At 40.8% G+C, this 12,565-nt stretch overlaps 1 protein-coding gene across 8 annotated transcripts in view; it reads left to right on the top strand.

Annotated features, from left to right (window-relative positions):
* The window catches only part of SDK1 (sidekick cell adhesion molecule 1), a 411,549-nt gene that overhangs the window by 184,143 nt on the left and 214,841 nt on the right, over nt 1–12,565 (top strand). The window lies entirely within an intron of this gene.

Raw genomic sequence — 12,565 nt, 5'->3', positions numbered from 1 at the left:
ACCCCTCGCTCAGCCCCACGCCCAGAGGAGGGGAGGAACCTCAGAGCTCAGAGGGTTTGGGCTGGCTGCTGGAAAAGCTTGGAGAGAGGATTGGAGGCAGAGTGGAAAGTCTTCCAGGGTGTTTTGTGGCTGGTGGTGGTGAAGGAGGTAGTGGGGCTGTAGCATCAGATGTTACCGGAGGTAAGGGCTCTGCTTGGTTATTATTTTTTGCTGGTGGGGGTGGGAAGATTTAGGGGCGTGAGTTGCAATTTGTGAGAGAAAAGGCCTTGTTAGTTCCGCTACTCCAAAATGGCGTGTTTGTCTGCCGAGTGTCAGGTGCCGCTTTGCGATGCAGGCTGGGTTCGTGCTCTCAGTGCAGTGTGACGGAGCAGCTGGGCTTTCAGGGCTGACTGCTTGGCCCCTGCGCCACCCTGCCCTGTCAGGTAATTTCGGTTCAACAACAAACACACATAATTTTGCATTTGCTGGTACTGCAAGTAAATGTTTGCGAAAAATAAGGCAGATGTGGAAATGTTAGGCACATAGAATTACAATTGTGTTTCAGCAAATATTTTATGTCTCTTTTTTTTTTTTTTTTTTTTCTTAAAGTATACCCTTGGTTGAAAGCAGTCCCAAGGACCTGTTTTAAACCTACATTAAGTGGATGAAATATGGTTTAAAGCAATAAAGCATTGAAATTCAGAGCTCTGGGGTTTGCTCATTCATCTTCACAGGTCATCTTAACATTATCCTTTACATATTGCTGCCGGCTCCCGTAAATGGGTTCATTGGCGGTTTGTCTCGGGGTTGGGACATGTACCGTAGGCTGAGCATTGTGGGCTGTGTGTTTACAGAGTCACCACAGTGTCACGGGCTGGAAGCGTGTCTAGCAGAAGATGCTGATGGGGTGGGAGAGCAGGGTTTCAGGTGGCTCAGCAGCTCTAGTAAACTTCCAGCTGCTTTACATGGGAAAAAGAGAATTGGGTTTCTTAGGAAAATGCTTTACCTCAATGCTATTCCTGCCATGGAGATTACAAACAAATATTATTTTGATACATCCTTGAGGCATCGGAGATTCCTCTTCTGAGTGGCAATGGGAACGTAGAAAAAAATTCCATTACTGAAGGGTTTGATTTTGGTGGAGTGTTTTTTCCCTTCTGTTTCCAGTGCTATTAGTGAGGAATCTCTTTAAACTGACAGTCCCTCTGCTGCTTTTGGAGTGAAACCATTGAGATGGTGCTAGTGGTGTTGGTGCTCCCCTGCTTTTGTAAGATAGCTCTCATTCTCCTCTCAATTATTCCTTTTCAGTTGCCACTCCAGTGACGGGTAAAGAAAGAGGGAGGAAAGGGTGCGACTTATGTTCGTGACCTTTTAGGTGAAGTCATCTAAACTGAGAGCACTGAAATTATCTGTAGAGCAATATCATTAGGTCTTAAAACTTGATTCTGTGATTATAACAATCCCTACCTTCGTGGAGGCACTACTAGCTCATTTAGGCACTGGGGAACAGAATTTAAAGCATCTACTTCAAAAACTCAGGCTGTTGAATGAGCTGAAGGAGGAACTTCAGTGCTTCAGTTGACAGAGGGATCAATGGAGAAGCAGCTCTGACAATCTCCTGAGACACGTGGATGTGTGTTTTAGTGCAGATGTGTGCCCTCTCTCCTGCTCGTTCTCATACACAAATACTCAATTAGAAATGAGCCATGCCATGACTTTCTCTTTCCCAGTGGTCTCTGACTTTGCAGGGAGTGTATTGAGCTGGAGTGTAGATTTATATATAGCGAGTAAGTGTGGGCCTGCGTTCCTGTGTAATTGTTTTAGCTCTAAGAAAAGTTACAGTCCCTGGGTATGGATGTGTTCAGCTTCTGTTCTGGGTTAAATATTAAGCACTTGCACAATGTGCTTTTGCTGCCTCAAAACAAGGCTACTAAGTGAACTTATTTCTCTCCTTTGTATCAAGATTCTTGTCGACAAATGAGGATTCATCTTATTAAGTAGTACAAACCTGCAAGAAACTGCCTTTCTGTTCCATTATTATTAATAAGTTAACGAGACTTGTTGCAGATGGTAACTTTTCTTATTGTATTACTTGATTCAGGTAGGGCCGCAGGATAACCAAATACATGTTTTAGCTATTATTTTTTGGCTAAAGAATATTGGCAAGAAAACAAGCCTACCTAACCATCCTGCATAACATTCCTGTTCCGTATCTCCTGTTCGTTAGCTCTGTTTCCAAGGTCTCATTCTGCAGTTTGTACATTGCTATCGTTGGCCTCACTGCTCTGGCTCTCTCACGACCCTCTTTTGTCATTCTCTTGTACCATAGTTTCATCTTGGGAGATAAGAGTTTAATTTTAACGTTTCCTGTAGCCAAGCAGCCTGCAAGGTTTATTTGAGCGTTGTTTCTATTTTCCATCTTCTGAGTTCAGTAGACAGGATTAAGGACTTGGAAGTTAAAAATGTAGACGTCCATTTAATTAAAGGGATTGGCTGTCGGCGTTTTATTTTTCTTTCTCATTAGCATTCCGTTCGTTCTGTTTTCTCTCCCTATCTCCCTGTTCCCTACACAGTCAGCTCGTAATAAAAGTTGGTTCTTGAATGTAAAGAAGTGTGTTTAATGCACCTGGGAAAAACATGTACAGGAAGGAATTGAATTTGTTTCTATCTAACCTAGGTAAGCTATAATGGAATGTTTCATTGTTTATCTTTACAGTAATAATCAAAGCATCCTTTCAATGCTCATAAGGATTATTTAAGAAGAAAATTAAGTAAATGTATTTATTTGCTTGTTTTCAACAGAAAAACAATCTCCTATTTTAAGTTTATACCCCTGCAGCCAAGTGATAAGGGCATTTTAATGTTTTCCTGCATCTATCTTTCCATTTTAATGTGTTGCAGGATTAGGGGATAGCTGATGCTGCCGTTACCTAAATGTGAGCAAGTAGAGATCCTCATTACAGGGCGAAGTGGATAAAAAGAGTCAGTAACTGAAGGTGATGGAACTGTTGTGTCTACTGTCCATTAACTCGGTAATAGCACTTCTTCTCCAGATGAGGGGAATCGCAGGGAGCAGCATTTTGCTGCGTTGCAGGAGCAAATCCCTAAAACCTCTGCAGCAGAAGTGCCTGCAAGTGAGGAGATAAATATGTGGAGACAGATTGCAGCAAGGACTTTGGGGGCATCAGAGGTTTTCTGTTGTGGTCTAACTATTATGTAACGTCGGCAAGATGTTGAGCATGCTGTTCGCAACCCTGGGAATATAAGCTAGGCTGGTAATACGCATGAGCGTTTTCCAGGATTTGTGAGTTCTTTTGCCATGTAACTCATAGCTGAGTGTTTCTTCAGCACTGAAAATAAAAATGCTCTGCAAAGCATATTGTAGCCATAAAATCAAAGAAACCAAACTGCATCTACTGACACTTCAGGGTTTCATTTGCCTGCCCAATAGGCACAGTGTTTATGGGCCATCCAGCAAATGTAAACAAGGCAGTCTCTCAGATGCATGCTCTCTATTGCTCTTCATTAGAGGGAACGCGTCGTGCTTATAGCTTCAGTATGGGAGGGAAGGGAGTTGAAGTTCTTTGCCTTCTATGTTGCCTCTGGGAGTATTTCTGAAGTAGAAGTTGTTGTCATCCTACCGGAGGACTGCCAAGATTTACTACGCAAGCTTTGGCCTTCTGACTTCCTTAAGCTTTACAACCGGGAGTCCTGAATATACGTCGCTGCTTCACCGCCAGGAAACTTGTGTCATTAGACTCAGAAGTCAAATAAGTAGTAAGTCATACAAACGTACCCATGCGTTGATTTCAACTAATTTAAAAGTAAATGGAGTCAACAGGTTACCTAGCTACCTGGTTTTGGCAACACCACCCAAGTTGAAAGCAAAAAACCCCCTGTGGTCTGTTGCTCCCTTTAATCATGCGTTACATTTTAGTTGGCCACTGAAGTGTTCTTTATGAGTTTTGGAGTCAAAGGCTGCAGCCGGGTTTCAAATGCAACATACAAATGGATCCCAACAGGGACCTATGCTTCTGAATGTCTAAAGGCTGTCTTCCAGGATGCTTTCTTTTAAAAGACGCTAATGTTCACGCTGAGGTTTCATAGATTTTAATATACGCCGTATAATTTTGCCTGCAAAAGGGATGATCAAATGGTTAGGTTTAGATATTACCATCTCAGACTCTTACATTAATCCTCCCGTAACTTTGCGTTCCACCTTTTGGAATTCTGTAGCTTTGCTACACAACACCTTTGTGTTTCCCTCATCTATTGGAAAGAGGTGTTTCTCCTTTTCTTTCTGAAAAATTTTCAGCTTGTATTATTTTTGACTGGTAACGTGTACCTAACTGAACAGATAAAATGCTATTGATACAGCAATATTTTCCAGTTGTTTACTGTGCTCTGTTTCAAAGTATTGACAGGAAACCCTGTTTGAGTAGAAACCGTAACACAAAGCACTGCTGTGGCGTTATACAGCTTTCCTCTTATTACGAAGTTTCCAGTGTTTGGCTTTGGATGTATGTTCAACGTATGGCTGAACGTACCCAACCTGGCTTTGCTTTTATGTCACTGCATGGCCTTTTTATGATAAAATAGGGAATCACTGCTTCCTTTTCAATTTCTGCTGAAGTTCTGCTTATTTGTTTGGCTTTTTTCAAATTGATGTTTTATGTTTTACTGTCACTACCTTGAAGTGCTTTGAAATGTGTGCCTTAGTGGCATTAAAAAAAGTCTGTGATTGACTGGCTTCAAATTTCTTCCGCTGTATTGTTTTCAATAATAACCAGGAATTCACTGAGTCTGTGGTAGGTGTGTTTGTTACTGAATGCACCCGTACTCGGTACGAGGGGATTCTGCTAAAAGCGGTGGTGCAGCACTGTGGGTTGGCAGAAGGCTGGTCTTTGGAAAGCAGTGCTCACCTGCCCGGTGTGTACAGTGCGGGGGATGTTAAAGCAGTTGAAAATCAAAAAGCAAGAAGTTGCTTTGCCTGAAGTTGGAACAAAATGCCTGATAGTCACACTGAAACACAAGGGGGGAAAGTAAAGAGTATTAAGATTTAGCGCTTACATAATCCTCTCCATCTTTTGAGTGCTAGAGGTATTAACTATTTAAGCCTCTAGATAAATATTTCAGCATAAAAAGAAATACAGACACGTATTATCCTTTTTCTCTCTTGGCAAAACATACAACCCAAAAGGCTAAATAACTCGCCCAAGGCTACATAACGCTAGCAGAGCCTGGGTATATTTGGCTCCTGAGCCTCTGCCTACCAATAGTATATGTTTTAATGGTGTGTGAGTAGAAATAGCTACATAAAATCCCTATTTTGACTTAGACAGCAAACCTGTATAAAACATTGTACAATGAATTTGCAGCAGTAACACAAACGCTAGGCTCAGCAAACTGCAGCCCTGTACATAGGCACTGTTAGCTGTTGTATTGATCCAGGCCACTAAATCTTTAATTATCTTTCATAGTAAAACTTGTCTAAATAAATTACTCTATTGCTACCCAGTACGGGCTGCTCTTTGGCAGCAGCAGAGGTTGATGCTTGGGTCATTTGCTAGCTTTTACCATATCCATGCTCTTTGTTTAAAGATTTGGTACCATTAACAGGAGAAGTAATGCATCGAAAAATTAATGGACTACCAGACTGTTAGTTCTGGAGCATGGCATTCCCTACTACTCCTCAAAACAAATGTGTAATAAGTTATGGCTGTACAAAATTTCCTGTCCCTTGAAAGTCTCCCATTTATTTCAGCGTACTTGTATTTTTGGGTCACCTAAAGGAGTAGAGCAGCTAGTTCGGTCCTGTTCTTCTCACTTGCAGGGCTGGAGTAGTAAGTTTGGGTGTAGTGTTTGTAAGATGGATATATATTTTTCTGGCACTAGAAGAGAAACAAAGTCTTTGGCTCGTGTGGTAATAAACAGTGGCTGCAGGTGCCATCCTCTTGAGGTCTTCTGCAATGTGGCTGTTTCGTCTTCACAGATACGCAGCTGCCATTAGGTTTTGTGATGGTAGCCAGGTGATTTCAGTCAATGCTCTGTGCTCCTGGCATGTCGGTTTTAAATACACTCATGTGCATGTATTTAGCTGGCGACGAAAGGCTTGTTTCAGCTAAGAAAGCTGACCAAACGTATTGCAAAGGGATTTGCGTTGACCCATTGGAGATTTGAAACTTTATTTCCAGTGTGGATACTGCAGTTGCTGTGATACCTGGTCTCGGGTCAAAAAAAAAAAAATAATCTGTGTGTTTACACAGCAACAGCAGGGCCAGATCTCACTCTCAGCTACACCTGTGCGAAAATGGAGATGGTTCCCAATGAGACGTGTGTGGAATCAGGAACAAAACGGCAGAGCTGGTGCCGAGGCAGACTCGGGAACGCGAATAAACAGAGGCTGGGAGCATCTAACTAGGCAGAGCTGTGGCGCGTCTAAATGTATCTCTTAAATATGCTGGTAAGAGGCTGAAGTTTTCTTTGTCGCTGTTGTATAATCAATTACCTCTTCAGTGCGTTGCCCTGTGACAGGGCCGTGCCGCTGCTAATTTGTTTTATAGTTAGTGCAGTTCACAGTCATGCCTTACATTCGGTTTTATTCTGTAGTATAGATCTCGGTGAAATAATGGGATGAAGATACAATATTCAGGAGGAAGCTCTCTAATACTTGACTACAAACCACTATTACCACATACCATTATGCTGACATGTTTTATCAGAAGGGAAGATATAATTTAATAACAGAAGTTTTCCTTTCACAGTGTAGGAAGGAGGGGGGAGGGAAAATCAGTGTTTAAAAAAAAACCACCACCACCACATCACCTTGAATAATCACTTCAGGAGAAATATCATAAAGTGGAGCAATATTCATGTCTGTCTGTGTCTGAAAATTGAACTATAAAATCCCAAATGATTACAAATAGTCTTTCTGCTTGCCGTCGCCGAAGTCAGCCACCTGTGTACATCAACAACCTGTAATACTTTTTAACTGCAATGTTTTGTGTAGATAACCCATTTACATTAAAAATTTTCCATGATTCTTCTTTCCAGTGGTTGCTAGCTCTGTCCATAGCAACAGGTAGTGATGTTGCACGTGGCGTTCAATGGCTTGATTATGCGATAAACTGGAGAGAGACAAGAAAACAGATCCTCTGTCTACAAATCCCGTGAATGCAGCGAGAGTTTTGTAAGAAGAGGAGGCTGGCAAAAATTGACTTATTTTATTCCAAGTCTTTGGTTTCCGTTGTTGACTGAGACATGTATTTTTATCTTGAAAGTCTGGATTATTCTAGTTTGAGAACTGCTGTTGCTGGAGTAGCACACCCAGGCAAGCCTTCATCACTGGGCTTCAGTGAGGTGACACCCAAATGCTGTGATTTCAGCTTACGTAGCTTCTTATATCAGCTCTACTAAGTTTTGTTGCTTAAAAAGTAAAAATAATAAACACCACCACCATGACAACAAAAAACCCCCAACAAACAACCCTCTTCCCCACCCCCTCACCCCCCCCCCCCCAAATACCCCAAAGGGATGGAATTGTGTGATAATAATTAAATTGCATTGAATAAGCTGCTGAAAACCCAGGGAGGGTGGGGACAACATTTTAACATAGTGCACTTATGAATATTATTCCTTAGTTTGTTACCGGAATTGCTTGTTCTGGATTGGTAGCTTTGTGTCTCACTGCGAACATCGCTTCCGTGGTCGGTTACGTAGCCGTTATCTTGGGGTTTGTTTTGTGGCTTTTTTTTTTTTTTTTTAATCCTAGACCAGTAATTGCTTGATACGAGCACGGTTTTAAATATATATTTGGGATAATTCATCTGAGTATCCTTTCTGAGAGCCGCTATCTCCAAAGACTAAAAACGAGCTTTTCTGAAGGTGAACTGCTAAGATTTTTATAACAAGACTCAATATTTGATGATTCTGCTTAAGTCTGAGATACTTTTTTTTTTTTGTAACAGTCCTGTACATATCTGAAGACACCTGTGACAATTTTTTTCAGTTTTTGAGCATTCTCCTGCTTGTCACATTTTCTAGATTAGCCCTTGGGCTGGGGGGGGAGGGGAGAGGCTGGTTCTGATGTGGTTTTGGGGTTTTCTTTTTATTTTTCTTAAGTAACCCACATATTTAAATCTGATAGCCGAAACCGAGTGGAGGGCCACACTGAGTGAGAAACAGCATCATTTTTTAAATTTTCCGGTGATAGCCCCTTGTGAGGTTTGTCCTTTTTGCAGTCAGTTATTCCTTCTCAAATACGGTGTTTTGAATTTTTCCATTGAACTGCAAACCTCGGTCTTGTGGAGAGGCTCCAACAGAACTTCTGCATTTGGAATTCTAATTCTGTTTTCCAGAGTCTCTGGGACTTTATCTGCAGATTCAGTTAGTGAAATCTATATTCAGTCAACAAATACCAATGAAAATATTAAATAATGCCAGGCGAAAGACAGACCCTGTGGGTTTTTAGCTGATGTAGCTTTCCGGTCAGGTAGTGGATCACTGGTGACTTGTCAAGTACGGTTTTCCATCGGCTTCTGTTCCAGCCTTATATTCGCTTTACGCAGAAGAGTTTGTGTAACGTGATGGTGAGCAAACATGGGGAATGACGCCTATAGCCTCGCTAAACCAAGACCTTGCAAGCTCTAAAGCTAGTGCTGGAGAATAGGGAAGCCAAGCTTAAAACATGGGAATTCTGCAGCTTGTCTCATTTCTTCCTGGAAATACATCTGCTAAATCTGTCTTCCTTCATTTCGTGATGGCATTCAACCTCTGCCTGCCAATTAGGGCTGTCTTGGTTGTTCTTGTGTGACCTTGGGACGCTGTCGTGATTAGAAATCCCAGTCGCTTCCCAGGAGCATGTGTTGTGCCATGGCATAGCTAGACAAGCGATCCTATAAACTAGCATCCCTTATAAAATCGATGCATTAATTTGTGTAGTTATACTTAATATTCAGCGGCTGTGTAAGTGTAAAATTTTTATTAATAGATGGTCGATTTGCAATAACAATATACCTGGAACCTGAATAATATTTTGTGAAACTGGCATCCAGTCGCACAGCTCTTAGTACTTTGTTGCCATGGCCGTGTTGCTCTGTAGAACACGGGCTGATATTTTGCTCTGTGATTGAGTCCTGGAAAACGGGGACTGGTTTTGGGAGACGTGTATTTAAATAATTCCCCACCAGAATTGGAAGACGCATGGGTGGTGAAATGCTCGCTCTGTTAAGCCAGGCGTGCGCTACTCCGAGTCAGGATTTCACTCGAACAGCTGTGTTTTTAACCGCAATGTATCTGTATGTTTTTCTAAAAGGGGAAATCCGTGGGGGAAGTCTTTCAGTAATTATGTTGTTATTACTCCATAATCTCTCCCTTTTCTGGGAACATCGCTGTTACTGCGAGGTGTCTGGCTCGTGGAGAAAGATCGGAGCTTGCTGTGTAACGTGGACAAAAGTTTTTAAAAAGGGGAACAGAGTTTTTCTGGTAAAAAATATCTCGTAAAGAGGGATTGATACTCATTTTAGCTAGAGATAATATTAGAAAAGAGGCTTTATGAAGGTCTTTGTACTAAAATATTGCACGCGGGTTCAGGAGCAGATGGCAGCCTTCTAAGAGAAAGCCTAATCAGGTTACTCTGATTTTCATTTTATGATGTTTTTATAAACTGGTATTATCTATTTATTGTGTAATCTGGTAGACTAATAACCTAACAAATATCTGACTTTTGGGAATTATCTACTTGTAGAAGACTAGATATTGGTATTTTCACATAAAAGCTGTTATTAATGGAAATCCACCTATTTAAGGTACTGAAGAGTTAATTTGCAGCATTTTAATAGATGATGCAATTTTCAGCGCGGGAAAAATTTATTTACCTCCAAAACCTTTGTCTTAAATGCCTTAATAATGGTATCCTCTTTGGAAAATTCTTTTTACTTGCAAAGGCCTGACTCGTGTTCCACTGCTGTTAACAGAATAATTTCTGTCAGCTTTAGCTTAAATTTAGAGATTATTTTCACCAAAAGTTTTTACATTTAAAAGTAAAAGCCCTACTCGTCTTTCCTTTCATATCAATCCGCGCCAGGCTCTGGCTGCTTTTGTGGTAAAGGTATTGCTGAGATTCTTGTAGGACACCATAATACTGGCTCCACCGTCCCAACTCCCCACCACGCGGACGTGCGCGTTGCTGTTTGTATATCGGCTGCGGTTCCCCACAGGCTTCCACCGAGCTCCAGAAAAATTTAAAACATTCTTCTATTAAAACATCAGATTTAAAATGCTCCTTTCCCTGTGCTTAAGGAATCCCGAAGGATCGCTCTGGTTAGTTTACTTGCCGGTTGCTCCTGTCTTGAAAATGTTAGATTGTGTTAAGTTTGATATTTATATTTCTGACGAATTCTGTGCCGGGTATGAATTACTGACAGGTCCGCTCCATCTGCTGCAGTCATCTTCCTCAAATATGCTGCTAAACTGAGCAGCCGGGAATCAGATTTTCCTTGGAACATTAGAGTGGTGCTGTCATAATTTAAAAGTTATATCAGACAACGAAAACAAAAAATAAACCCGGGAAAAACATGTTAAGCCAATTTTAGGGTGCTCCGTGCAGCTGTTGCGCAAAAAGTGGCTGCAACCCTGGCAAGGGCCAGGGCATGAATCTTCAGATGGCTTAGAAACATTGGAATTAATGAGTCCTTAAAACATGACTAATTGATTTTCCTGATGCACAAGGCTCATCCTTGATCTAAATAAAGCTCCCAGAGCCTGCAGCCTGTGAAGGCTCATGTCTCGCTCTATACCTGTCTTTGGTTAATGGAGTTGAAACATTCCATTTCTCACAGAACTATTAAGATATCAATAACTCATTTTGGGGGTTTTAATTCAAGATTAATTTGACTATGTAATTGATGACCCCAAAGAGTGGTCTTCAGTAGTTACTTTGTCTTCCAATTCTTTTTTTTCTGTACAAATGAATGTCAAACTTTTTGTGCTGTTTTGAAGATGTGATTTATAATGTTTAGCCCTTTCGCACTGATCTCTTTCTGTTCCATTATACTTATGTTCATTTAATCCTTAAAACTTATTGCATTTTGCTCACAAATGTTACATTTTTCTCACATTCCAATGAAGATTTGTGTATTTCAATTTAAAAAAAAAAATCTTCATTTTGAACAATTATCTTAATAAATACATCTTAATTTCCTCTGCTCTCGATTAGTATGCAAGGAGTATAACAGTTCAATTGTCAGGATTTCCAGTCAGGTTGGTACAGAGAGCAGCAGCGAGCACCTCGCCAGCCTTCGAGGATCGCCTTTAGAACTTAGGGTGCAGTTGCAGCTGGCATCAAAGCAGTCTGAAATACATTTCAGTATTTTCAAAGAATGTTTCTAATGCTTTCTTTAGAACGAAAGTGGAAATGACTGTAAATGTCACTGTCTTTTAATATTCAATTATTAGGGCTTCATTGGAACTTTATCTTTATTTGCTTTATCAAATGTCATATTAATTGCATTTTATATCCCCGCTCTGTAAATCTATCACAGTTTCTTTGATTAATTTTCTAAGTCAATTAGGCTAGTACAGGTTCATTGAATAAAGAAAAAACTCATACTGTGATTTTTTTTTAACAGTTTTTATAATAAAAACTGTCAATAAAGATAACGTGAACAGGATCTTTAGCTGGTGTGCGATCAGAACTCAAAATATTGCTGTATATATTTTTCCGGAGATTTTTATTTATTGGTACCTCCTGGTAGCTTTATAGACGTTCTTTGTATCCACATTAGAAAACTGAAGTGATATGACTAAAACACAGCATTTGAACACTGCTGTGTTCTCGCTGTCGATTTCTATGCCCCCTCCCCACGTATAAAAGCTTTGTATGCTACAGTAGGGATGTGTGATTTTTCCCCTATTGCTTCAAGTGCTTTTTCAAAAGCAAAATAGTTGTGAATTATGAATGTTAACCACACCATGGCAAAACAAGAGGCAGAAATGCAGAAATGTTCATTATTGGTTGATTAGTGTATGGGTACTTTGACTTAGCACTGATTCTTTTGGGGGCCTATTGATGTATGAACTCGTTTCATCCAGTATTATAACTTAATGTGTCGTTTCAACCTCATGCTCAAGGATGTGACTAATAGCACAGCTGAACTCGGTGGGGCTTCTCATCAAGTAGCACAAGGGAAGGTAGGGCTCTCTTGCTCCAAGTCTTGCACTCGAATTTCCAAGTCTGTGCCTGGCCCAGTCTGCATTAGTGCCAGCTCTTTGCTCCACAGCCTTTCCCTGGAACTTTACCTCTTCTTTTATTCTTATCTGGTATTTGAGCTTCCCGTCTCCTGTTCAGTTAAGCCCTTAAATTTTTACGTTGTTTCTAGATTAAACCTTTATCTTGTATAGTCAAGAAAAGACCATCTAATACCTGTAAAATGTAAAGTAACCGACTCTATTGCAGTGCAAATGGGTAACGCTGCCTACAGGGGAGTTTATGGGGACGTTTGTTGTGTAGCAGCCCTAAGCAAGAATAGACTTGTGTTAGACAATGACGTTTATGGACCCCTTCAGGCCCACACCAGTGCTAACAAAC

The sequence above is a fragment of the Chroicocephalus ridibundus genome, chromosome 8 (assembly GCF_963924245.1).
Source record: "Chroicocephalus ridibundus chromosome 8, bChrRid1.1, whole genome shotgun sequence".
In the NCBI taxonomy this organism is placed as follows: domain Eukaryota; kingdom Metazoa; phylum Chordata; class Aves; order Charadriiformes; family Laridae; genus Chroicocephalus; species Chroicocephalus ridibundus.
The sequence above is the reverse complement of the archived record's forward strand: the minus strand, read 5'-3'. Positions and strand labels throughout refer to the sequence as shown.